Here is a 13,769-nt window from a genome sequence, read left to right on the forward strand (position 1 = left end):
AAAAGAGAAATTGATGGAAGTCTACCATTTTATTATATAGGTAGAGATTTTGAAAATAAATAAAATTAATAAAATAAAAAAATTAGAAAATGTCATGTGATACTTTGAAGTCATTTGGTTAAATATAAAAGAGAAATTAGTGAAAATTCACTCTTTTATTATATATGTAAAGATGTAAATATTTAAAAAAAATAAAATTAATGAAATAAAAAATTAGAAAATGCCATGTGGCACTTTGAAGACATTTGGTTAAATATAAAAGAAAAATTTGTGAAAATCCACTTTTTTATAATATAGGTAGATACTTTTCACCCAAACCCCCTTTTGGTAAAAAAAAAAAGAACTCTAGCTTTCCACCCCTGAGTGTTATGCGCAAGTGGCGCCTAGTCACTTTTACATTTTTTTTGTTTTTTTTAAAAATTTTTTATTAAGAATAATCAAATAACAATAATATTTTATTGAATAAATATTACATTAAAATAAAAAAAACTACTCGTCTCTATCGTCTTCACCTTCGTCGTCTTCATCATCTTCACCCTCGTCGTCGTCTTCATTATCGTCTTCATTGTTGCCCTCTTTTGATTCTCATTTTCACCTGGAAAACGCCGATTCATCCAAAGATGTTGGACCAAATCCCCCTTTAGTGCGTTATGTATCTCTCTTGACCGCACGAAATACGAGTTTTCGAGTCTTTGCTCCATAGCTGCTGGATTTCGTGGTGGATCCGAGTCCGGTATGAATGTTGGACATATTTCTCTTCCCTCGTATTCGATGATCATGTTATGCATTACGATACACGCATACATAGCACATTTCATTCTTTCTAAAGACCATAGACGACAAGGATTTTTAACAAAATGCTAGCGTTGTTGAAGAACCCCAAAACACCTCTCGATATCTTTCTCGCACTCTTGTACTTTCTTAAAATACTGTCTTTTTTCACCCAACAGGTCTCTGAATGTTTTCACGATAATCACATACTCTGGATATATTCCATCACCCAGATAGTATCCACGATGATAAAAGTTATCGTTAGCCCAAAACGAAGCGACGAGAACGGTCCCGTATACGTAACTCTCCATCACAGGCGACTATTCTAAGACCGTTATGTCATTGTTGGAACCGGGAACACCAAAGAATGCCGACCAAATCCAAAGGTCGTATGAAGCAATCGCTTGAACGTTGACCGTTGGGACCTTTTGGTCATCTCGTGTGTATTGACCTCGCCATGCAGTTGGACAATTAGCCCATTCCCAATGCATGCAATCTACACTCCCTATCATGCCGGGTAAACCATGCACCCTTGCATGGGCCTCGTAAAGACGTTGTAGATCGTTCCAGTTGGACTCTCTCAGATAATGTGGTCCTTATAGTTTCAACATTCCTATATTTTACACAACCTTTATAGAATAATTGATTAAAGTAAATAAGTGATATAATAATTTAAAAAAAATGAAACGTACTGTAACAAAAATACTCCAAGGTACCCTGAATTGTTTTATCGACCATCTTTAAATACTCGTCATTGATGTCGGCCGTGTTTCCGTAGTCGAGCACGCGTACGACTGACGTAACCTTCTAAATAGTCGTGAATCCTAGTGTCCCTCGACCGTCCGGCTTTTGCTTAAAGTAATCAAGCTCATGATCCAAATCATTGGTGATGCGCATAAATAAATTTTTAGACATCCGAAGCGACGCCTAAAGGTCTTCGGCTTCTTGTATCTCGGCGAGTCGCCGAAGTAATCCGCCATCAACCGGTTTTTGGCTTCGATACGATCTCGTTAGATATATGCTCATTTTGAAACCGGGGGGGGGGGGGGGGTGGAGGAGAGCTAACATAATTCATATAGGTTGTCACGAGCACAATCGCACTCGTAACCGCCTCTTCCTCCGCGTCGTCTTTGGCTTGTTGGTTGGGCCCGAAAAACTGATTATATATAGAAGTAGGAGAATCCATTTATAGGGAAGTTGGTGTGAAGAAATATAGAGCAAAAAGAAAGATTTTAAATTTAGTGAGTTTTGATTGGGGATGAAGTTAGTTAATGTATATAAAATATTTTTTTTAAACGGTCATATGACCGTTGGGGAGGGTTGAATTTGTTTTTTTTTTAGTTTTCGTGCCAAACCTGCGTTATGTAGAAAACGCTTGAAAAAAAAGCCAAAACGTCGAGGGATGGGGTGGGGTGTGCCCTCGGCGTTATGGCCCATAACGCACAAGTACAGATGGTCTAAATACTTTTCAAAATCCTCATTTTGGTAAATACTTTTTCCCATAACAACATTTTGGTAAAAAAAGCTCCAAAAAACATTATATTTCTCTTTTCTATTTAATTAAATAATACATTTTTATACTTTTATTATTACAGTTTATCTATTCTCTACTCACAACCAATTCAACAAATATTAAAAAACAATAGGGGCAAACAATCTTCCTCCAAATTTACAAAAAAAAATCACTACATTTCCGCTCTCTACTCTATAATTTATACTCACAACCCCACCCTATAATTTGCAAACTCCCCTCACATAATTTTGAAGATATGATGAGAATGCTCTAAGGAGAATTGTAACATTCGTCAAATTTAAAACCTAAAAACCCGACCCACTTATTTTATATTTTTATTATTACCCGGACTATCGTTGTTCATCATTAATTTATTAATCATTTTGATAATTAATTATTACCAGACACTCGATTTTGATTTTGTTTATTAATTAAATCTTTATAACTGTTTGACTAGTACCAAAACCACCCATAACAGTTTTTTACCACTTCTGTCTCCACACTCAAACATCAAGGACCAATATGCAAACTATAAATATTATTTATCTTTTTTTTTATTTCTTTCTCTTTTCCCCTACCTCCTTCCCTTCGGCAGCAGCCCCCCCCATTGATTCATTGACCCGAGATTAGGGTCGATTTTCATGCAATTGATATCACATAGATGGTTACTAATCAATCACGCGTTTAATCGTCGTTTTATCAAGGATTTTGACAGCTAACAAACACTAATCACTTCCTTAACGAATCGCGGATCAAACCAACACTAAAACACTATATATACTCAGCCATAATGCAATTAGATTACTCCACACCATCTCTGCACCACGAAGACACTAAACCATAACACAATATTACTAATCGAAGCCGTCAAGATCCAAATCGAGTTCAAGTTGAAGCCGCGAACCCTTGATTTCGTTCTCTCTTAATCCGGCATCCAAATTGGTAATTGGAACATGTTTTTGGTTCGTTTATAACTAATAATCGTAAACCCTAAATCAATTTTAATTAACTATAGGCATTAAACCCGATTCGAAATTCTAGGGTTTGTTAGTGTATTGGGGTTTATCTTGATACAGGTTATGTATTATCATTCTTGTTCCCCTACACGAGTTAGACACCAGCCCAGTTGGTTGGTGCATCCGTGTTGTAACATCCCAAAATTTCTAAAATAATATTAATTATATTATTTATTGTCAGAGAGGAAGTTTACTCGGGTTAGCGGCAAATAATTAAATAAGTAGGAGTTAGTATGGGCCGGGCTAGTGTTGGATAATGGATATGGGTTATGAACTTGGGAAAGAAGGAAGAGACCATGTGCTTAAGCCCATGATCCATAATTATATAAGTCTTAATTACCCATTTATCATTCATTTACACATATTCCATACACCACAAAAACACACACTTAGATTTCTCTCATCCTACTCTTTCTCTTTCTAAGCCGAAACCAAGAATAATAATCGATCCCGACCCGATGTAATGATATTATGATGTTGTTGATACTCAAATTCGTTAGATTTAGTCACGAAACTACGAGCCGACACCGTTAAACCATTAGAGTCACGAGATCCGGGTGGAATCGGGTATAAAACGAACCTAAGATGAGCTTAGGGGTCACCCTAGCTCAGATCTGGATCGAACAGGACGAAAAACGGTGAAAACGGTGGTGAAACGACTGAAATATCGTTTTTCCGGCGATATCCCGGTTTTCCGGCGAAGGAGGCGCTAGAGTTGGGTGTACGAGGTAAGGATGTCAGAGAATGTTCTCTGACATTCTGACCTAACCCTAGTCGTTAGCGGTGACTTAACGAACTAGAAGTCAATTCGTTAATCCATTTCGTTAAGAGGAAGTAACGAACTAGAAGCAGTTTGTTAAGTCATTCATTAAGAATAAATGACGAACTAGCTCCAATTCGTTAAAGTAGTTCGTTAAGGGATAACTGACGAATTAACCCCCAGTTCGTTAAGGGTTCAGTTCGTTAAGGGTCCGGTTCGTTAAGGGTCCAGTTCGTTAGAGGTTCAGTTCGTTATGATGACAAATTCGTCATAAAGGCTAATTCGTTAAGGAATAACGAAGTAACCTCCTTCGTTAACGAACCAGATAACAAAGTGGACTTTGGCAAAATTACAGAATGGTCCCTGGACTTAAAAAAGAAGGATATAATTACATAACGGCCCTTGGACTTTGATAATTTATGAAAGATACCTATAAAGTTAACGAGTAACGATTAACTAACCGGGTATTGATTCAATGAAGTAAAACCTGCTTAGACGCATAAGACTAATTAAGTAGCAATGAGAGTGGCTAGAGTAGTATTTGATATTCAATTATTAAACAGTAGACGCGTACAGCTCAAGAAGGGATAACCATTAGCTGAAGAAGTAATCGCATTCAGGTGAGTTTCTAGCCCCATTCCTTGTTATGTTTTCAGGGCTGTGTGCATACTCGATGTGAAGTGTGAATAAACTTACTTTAAGTGGTAAGTGTATTCTAAAATGTTTGATGTGATATATTTATGTATGTTATGAATGGAAGTCTGTTGGTGCGTGAACGATCTTCGGATATTGCACGCGTAGACAGGGAAGGTTAGTCGATGTGTGAACGATCTTCAGATATTGCGCGTACCGTCATTCGGGAATGATCCCCAAGTGGTTATTAGTGTGTATATAAATGTTGTGATGTAACTTGATTATTATATGAATGACGTGATGATATAAAGTGTGTTGTAGACAAGTAGAAGTAGGGTGTGATAGAAGTGGCAAGGGTCTAGTAAGAGTGTTAGTGGCATGACGATAGTACGTGGTAGAGTAAGCCTATGCGTGACTTCATTATTAAAGTGGCAAAGTGGCATAATGTTATTCGTTATTAAAGTGGCATAAAGTGGCATAAGTGGCTATGCTGTAGGGGTAATTAAGAGGCTAAGCTGTAGGGGTAATTAAGTGGTTAAGCAGTAGCAGGTTAGACAGTGGATTATGTGTCTTCGGATACGTATATGATGTATGTAGTGGTTGTATGATAAGTTGCTTGATTAATTAGAACTCACTCAGCGTAGCTGACTTTTAGTATGCACGCAGGTGAGTAGATGAAAGAGCTAGCATGAGGACGGCACATGGCATGGATTGAATGGCTGACATCTGAAGATGAAAGAAATGATGTTTTAAATAAGTTGTTTTATGTTATGGTATCAAAGAAAAGATCAAATGTTTTATAATGAATGATTAATTTGTCGTTTCCGCGAAAGTTTTAATTAACTCTGATTGTAAGAACGGTGTTTATGAGTAAATCCGACGCTAAAGTAGGGCTACCGGGTTCGGGGCCTTACACGTGTTCAATATCAAACCGGCCTGGCGCGGGTTCGAATCCCCCAGGCCCGGTTTTTGGTTTTTATTTCTTTAAAAATCATTTTTTACAAGTTTTGGTTACTATTATACATATACATCATTAGTTCAACTTGTTCTAATAAACTGGATCTTGTTTATTGTCATTTGTTTTATGTAATTACAAGTCATAACATTTTATAAACCTCCTTTTATATATAAATCTATTACAATAATAAAATCTTTTACTATTCTCGCTTAACGAACTAAACTATATCTCGTATGATTATTTTTTTCTCATATGTATATAAAATCCGATTATATAATGTTATTCTTATTTGTGACCCAACGTAAGATTTAATAATAATAATAATAATAGCATTAATAGTAATAGTTTAAACCCTAAATGACTCCAAAATCCTTTTAAACCGATTTGTAATCGTTATGTCAAATTTATTTTATTGGTTACTTATACCCTCTAATTTATATTATTTACAAATTTATGATAACTAACTACTAACAACTTTTGTTTTTATCAAAGAATGTACTTAAACCATATCAATTCCCAAATCCGTCACACGCCTTGTTGTTATTTCACTAATCTTATTTATTTAATATTAATATCAACTAGGAACTTTTGTTGACGTAACCCGAGGAGCTCGCCGCTTTTATCTTAAATTTACTTTTATCGCCATCTCATTCTCATTAATTTCACACTCTAAGGTGAGTTTACATATCCCCTTATTGAACTTTGGATTTGTAATTGATTAATCATTCGATTATCAATTCTTTGTGTTTTCTTTTGTGCTTAAACGGTTTTTATTAATTGATTACTTAATCTTGTGTCAGTTAATTGATTTGTGGTCATCAACAATTAGGATTAAGTTCTTTCGTCATTGACCCGTTTATCATTAACCATATTATTGATTTTGTGTTTCAACAAGTAAAACCAACTATCAATTAGATTTTCTTTAAGCCGTGTCAATTGTACGGATTCAGTTCTGGCGATCAACATAGCCAATAGTTAAGTCTTTTGATTTACATATTTTTAACAAGAAACTGTCCAAAGAAGTTTATTAATTCCTTAACTTGTTTCAAAACCCGAACCCTGGAGTTTGGTTATTTTTACATCATTGTTTACAAACTTTTCCAAGTAACCGTGTGTTTTTTTTATTAAATCATCTTTTATAAATCGCTTGACATCGTCTGTCCACCTTAGTTAATTAATTAATAATTATGAACTTTACTTGCACTTTCCACTGATTCCTTGTGGAGACGACCTTACTCACCCGTACTAGGTATAGGTATTTAAGCACCATAAATACTTTTTTTTGATTAGAGCACGACATCTACATCAGGTATATTGGCTAAGCACTTTCTAAGGTTTGAAACATGAAAAGTCGGATGAACACCGGTAAGATCCGCCGGTATTTCGAGTCGATAAGCTACTTTCCCAACCCTTTCGAGGATCTTAAAGGTCCTACGAAACGAGGAGCTAGTTTTCCCTGCTTTTCAAAACGGACTACCTCCTTCCAAGGAGATACTTTTAAAAGGATAAGATCGTCAACATTGAATTCGATCGGTTTTCGCCGTTTGTCAGGGTAACTCTTTTGACGACTTCTAGCGGCTAGGAGGTTCTTACAGATTTGATCGATAACATCAGTGGCTTCTTGGACCATTTCAGGTCCCGTGATTTAAGCTTCACCGATTTTGTTCCAATTAATCGGAGAACGACATTTACGACAGTAAAGAGCTTCGAAAGGAACCATCTCGATGCTAGAATGATAACTGTTATTATAAGAAAACTCGATAAAAGGGATGTGAGAATCCCAATTCCCACCGAAATCAAGAACACACGCTCTTAGCATATCCTCGAGTGTTTGAATCGTATGTTCGGATTGTCCGTCCGTTTGAAGATGATAAGCGGTGCTAAGATCGAGACGTGTTCCCAAGGTTTCTTGAAGAGATAACCAAAATGAGAGGTAAAACAAGCATTGCGATCGGAGATGATAGACAAAGGCAAACCGTGTCGGCACACAATTTCCAGAACATAGATTTGAGCAAGCTGCTCGACAGAATACTTCTCGCAGATCAGAATGAAATAAACAGACTTGGTTAAACGATCAATGATCACCCAAATACTATCGTTTCCTTTTTGGGTGTTGGGTAGTTTAGTGATAAAGTCCATAGCAATGTCTTCCCATTTCCAAATGGGAATAGGTGGTTGCTCGAGTAGACAAAAAGGTCTTTGATGTTTAGCTTTGACTTTCTAGAAAGGAAGACATTTAGATACAAACAACACCACGTCCTTTTTCATACCCGGCCACCAAAAGGTAGCACGAAGATCGAAATACATCTTATCCACACCGGGATGAACAGAATACCGTGAATTGTGAGCTTTGTCGAGTTTGCAAGTACGAAGGGCATCGAGATCGGGAACCCACAAATGGTTGAGAAAATACAAAAGACCATCGGGTTGGGTTTCAAGTTGAAGTTCGGCACCACATGACATTTCTTTGTACATGTTACCTTCTTTAACGAAGGTACATCCTAAGCTTGAAATATACGAGTTTGAAGATCTGTTCGAACAACAACGCTTAGAAGCAAAACGGATTTAACATTAACCTTTCGACTTAGGGCATCGGCGAAAACATTCGCTTTACCGGGATGGTAGCGAATCTCGCACGCGTAATCACTAAGTAATTCGGCCCATCGTCGTTGTCTCATGTTGATATCTTTTTGGTCAAAAATATGTTGAAGGCTTTTGTGCTCGGTAAACACAACACATTTTGTACCGTAAAGGCAATGTCTCCAGATTTTGAGAGAGAAAACGACGGCACCAAGTTCGAGATCGTGAGTCGTATAATTCTTCTCGTTGACCTTAAGTTGTCTTGATGCGTAAGCAATGACTTGACCTCATTGCATGAGAACACAACCAAGACCTTGATGAGATGCATCGAAAAATACAACAAAATCGTTGTTTCCATCGGGAAGGGTTAGAGCGGGAGCATTGCAAAGCATGTCCTTGAGAGTTTGAATGGCTTCTTCTTGTTTTGATCTCCAATCGAATGGTTTTGTAGGTTCCCAGCCGGATCTACACAGGAGTATCTCGTAACACGAGGGTGCGGAATCCCCTACGTATACGATACGAGTGTTTACACGAGAGACACGTAAATAGCATGAAACACGTAAGGACTAATGATTACTTGCTATTGGATGTAAAGAGCCAAAACACCAAACAAGTATAGCTATTCCTTACAAAACTTGATATGCCAAAAGTCACCCAAATGTAAACGGTGCAAGTTAGGTTAAATACTACGACAACTTCGCCTAACACCCTAGGCGAAGTTGTCCCTAACTTCGCCGAGCCACAATTTCGCTAAACCCAACAATAAAACTAACACGTTCATCAAAACATAAGAACAATGTAACGATTACAGACACAATAGACACGAGATAAATGAACTACTGGCATCATGCACCAACAGACTCCCCCTTGGCAGTAGCTTCATTTCTCTTACACCTTCGCCGTGTCTTGTAATCCAAAAAGCCCGTATCTTCTGTCTTCAAGCATGAACATCCTGTCTCACACAAACTGAGACCACCCTTTGGTATTTCTTCGCTACGTCTTTCCAAGCAGGGATATAAAAGATCTTCTTATCATTGAGTACCTGCAAATCAGCTTGAGACAAGTTAACCAAGTGCATAGGATCATACACTCTCAAGATCTCCTGTTCAACTTGATCTTCCATCACGGCTTCAGCAGTCTGGCAATCATCATACCACCATTTAAGATCCTTCAACACATCTTGAGGCATGATCTTCATTGGAACCTCTTTCAAACATCGAATCGGTTTGTACTTGATCACCATCCAGGGCTTGCCATCAGCCCGCATTTCCCGTTCTGTATCTTCAATCAACTTCCTCTTTTGAGGCTTCAACAACTCAAATTTTTTCTCTTTAACAACTTCTTTCCACACTATTTTACCAACCCAACTAGTAAAATTATCCCCACTTCTATTAATCAACCTTAAACGACCCAAATCATTCACCTCACACTCAGGCAACGTATTGAACGATCTCAACCCCTTAGCAAAGTACTGAATCCCATCATACCTCTTGATCACAAACAACTTGAGTAGATTATCATAACTCCAACAAATAATACCCTTCTTTGATTCAACGTAACCTTTGATATTATAACTCTTCTTGAACCTCGTAGGTATCACTAGCTTCTTTGTCTTGATAAACTACTGAGCACATCCTTCTTTCCACCTTGGCTGTTCCTCCCACTGAGAATCACCCGTCACATTATTATCTTGACCCAAACGTTCTTGACCATCACTAGGAATATCATATTCAACACTATCATCAGGTATCTCACCTTCCTCTAAACCACTGTCAATCTCAATCTGTTCACCAAGTTTTTCAATTTCACTAACATATAACACATGTTCACCCACATCGTCCTCATCGTCTACCACAAAAGTCTCACAACCTGCACTACTCGATGGGGCAGTAGCCCTCCCCCTGAGATGTGGAAGCCCCAAGAGTTTATACAGTTCTTGGCAGCTCACCACCTGCATCTTTCAATGCATTGGGATCATCGTCTATGTCCAGTCTCCTCTTTGTTCTCAACTCATTACATTTTCAACTAGACTCCCCCTGAGATGCTAAGAATTGTTTCAAAGCATCAAAAAGCTACCATGCTCAACAAGAAGTGCGGTCTGAAGTTGATTCTCAGCCACCAGACGTTGGATAGCCTGAGTTTGAACAACATTCACCTTTGATTGCTCAGCAACAACCCTTTCAAGAGCTTCAATCCTCTTAGAATCCAACAAGGTAGTGTCAAAATCAAAAGACATGTGAGAAGTATCCTAAGCATATGGCGGTGGAATGCCCTAGCTTACTGGAATATCAGATGTAGATGATGTAGTAACCGTAGGTGAAACATAGACAGATAACCCAACAGATGTATCAAACAGAGAAGCATGCACACCAGAACATCAACTACTGAGGCTTGAATTTCAGGAGGATCAACCGTATCCATATCAAAGAAACCTTGCCCTCCAAAGGAAACCTCAAGATCAACCTATTCGGCGGGAGCTGCAACTGGGTCAACAATAGGAACTTCTTGAACCACCTGTGGTGGTTGAATCACAGGAGGTGGTTGAGGAATATCGACTTCTGGCGGAGCCGGATCATTAAAACCATCATCCGGTGGAGCAACATAAGCAGGGTTCACAAGATACCCAAATAAAGTAGTGTGCCTCGGACGAAGTTCAGCCTTACTTCGTGCACTAGATGTCTTACACTGTGCAAAAATTCTCTTGCTTACACTTTCCACATAAGAGATAGGGCGACGCTGTGGTAGATTAGGAGCGACATGATTAAGAATCATCTGCAGGAATCTGAGATACATTAAGAAACGTTCCCGCGTCACAGCTCACCTCTGAAGATCAATCTCATAGAACACCATTTGACTGAAGCTATACGGTTTATTATATGTCAACGCGGTCATAGCAGACTGCATTGTTGCACCCATACCATCGGATCCAGCCTTACGACCAGATATGCACACAATCAACATATGCATCAAGAAACGCCACTGGTCTAACAGAAAACCCTTTCTGCGTTGTGAGTCTTCCAATGAACCTGAGTACCCCATACGAAGAAAATCCCCGTTTCTGAAAGTAGCTGGACACTCAGTAGGATCCTGAGTGGTTTCAACCCCGAACTGTAGAGCTTCCCTAATCTGATTAGCTGAGAACTGTACCACTTGTTTATTGACTGTAGCACGCATAACTGGAGGTTCAACACGACAGTCATAATCAACTGTTCTCCAAAAGTCTTCAATATTTGGTAGAGATATCGGCAGAGTAGTGGTGATAGCATGAAAGATACATGAACGTATGAGAAACGAGATGATCTCATTAAAACCCTCAGTTCCACGACTATCCGAATCCAAAGTAACGTACATGTTGTGACCCGGAAAGAACTGTCTCTTATCACCGTCTCCTTCATCACCACCAGTGCCACCAGCACCTGCCACAGCAGCCATATCTGCAAAACAAACGAGCTAAGTTAGACATATGTTTACATAGTTTGTAACTTCGCTTAGCAAGTAAGTAGCGAAGTTAGTGTTTCGGCGAAGTGGTTACCAAAAGGTTTAAAGCAGTGAAGTTATTGAGTGAGCGAAGTTAGAAATAACTTCGCTATAAGGAAACTTCGCCTTCTTACATCTTCGCTGCATAAACAGAGCCAAACACCAGATCCTTTTCAGTTGTAAATACTAACAAACAGAGACTGAAAACAGGTATGGGGATGTTCGATTAAGGCTAAGGAAGTCCAGATATCACCAAAATAGTCCAAAACCAATGAATATTAATGTTTTTAGGGTTATTCAAGAAAACCGATCAAAATTGGACATTACGGAACTGATTAACAAACGCAACTGGTAAATTATGAATCAATAGATGTCAACGAACCTTATTATCAGATAAAAAAAGGCAGATTATTAAAGTGTTGAATCAGAGGAGTAAGTTCGCCGAGGGTTTAGAGTGGGAGTTTTGACCACTGTTGACCATTGTCCCCCTCTTATACTTTTCGAAAAAACCCATATTAACTTCGTCGATTTGATAACTTCGCCACAACGAAGTCAGATTTTGAACAATTTTGAAAGAAAAGAAAATCAGAACGAGTAACCCAAGATTTTATTTTAAACACAATTAAAACAAGCAAATAAAGTAATACAAAACAAAAGTAATATAAAAATACGGGATCAAATTTCAGTCTTTCAGAATAACCTGCATGTTTAAGAAAAGATCCGAACAAGAATCATACTGATTAAGAGGCTGTCACTAGGATTCATGTTCAACATTATTGTGACATAGAGAAACAGGTTGAAGGCAGGAATAAAACTTAGCATGGTTTTCATTGCTTCTGTGATAAGGATTAGGTTCAATTAGGCTCAAAATTTAGATGGACATCACTTAAGGAATTGCAATGCCTCCTATCTATTCTCAAGGCGTATTTGGCTTTCCTCAGATCACCCCGATTTGACTTCGACCCGTAGTGTCTGATCAAACAATGTACATTTGAGTCGGCTTTACAATCCTTCCACTTAGCTGTCACAAGACTCAGTTGGTGCCTCATCCATGTTGTTTTTGACTTGATGAATTTCAAAGGCAATAAGACATAATAACCTTTTTTTTTTGTAGAACCATAACGAACACCTGCAAGTCCCGAATCTGGATCACTGCAGAAAGATAACACAATATTCGCGGGGATCAAGACACTCACGGGCTCGTGTATGACTGGGTAATCACTTTTCTGCCTATCATTCAGAGAGATATATGTGGAGACATGCACATTTCAAAATGACTCTCCACCTTTTATCTATTTTCCTTTATAATATGTTTCTTGTATTAAGAACTTTTGTTGTTTAATTTCCTTTACCTTGTATGTTTGGGCTTCTTGTGTCTTGTTAAATGTCCCCTTTTTTGGTTTTATAATATTGGCTTTTAAAAAAATTTATCATGCGAAAAGAATATGCAAACTACAAGCTACATATATGTACTTTAATCCAATGATACTTTACATCGAATTGTTTTGTTCTTCATAAAACACAAAATACTGCCTATCATTCGGAGAGATATATGTGGAGACATGCACATTTCAAAATGACTCTCCACAGTAAATCGAGTAAGTTTAATTTTTATCACTTCTACTTTTACGCACCATGGAAAGATACCGTACAATACAATGACTGTTTTAAGTCTTTTAAACCTAATAACTTCATCCGTTAGGCACACAAAATCAGTTCATCTATCAATTTCCAAAGGTTGGATCAATTTTCAATTTAACACCATTTTTGAAGCTTCGTGAGAAGCTATAGACGGAAAAAGTATATCATTTCCCAAAAAAGGTTTTATATTCAGACGCCCCGATCATTTCTAAGTCTTTGGGTAAATGACTATCCTAAAAATCCAGTGGATTAGCAGGACCAACCACATATGAATATGTGTCCCTCCGACTGAGTATAACCGACATAATTTTCAGCGAAGGAATAAAAACTCATCATAAATCGCCCCAGTTGCCTTCAGATATTAGGTTAATGGCTATCCTTTGAGTCTACAAGTAGATGCAAGGACCAAACATATTCAAG

The sequence above is a fragment of the Bidens hawaiensis genome, unplaced genomic scaffold, assembly GCF_021521415.1.
Source record: "Bidens hawaiensis isolate Kalapana, Puna unplaced genomic scaffold, B.hawaiensis_p1.1 tig00033847_1, whole genome shotgun sequence".
Taxonomy (NCBI): Eukaryota; Viridiplantae; Streptophyta; class Magnoliopsida; order Asterales; family Asteraceae; genus Bidens; species Bidens hawaiensis.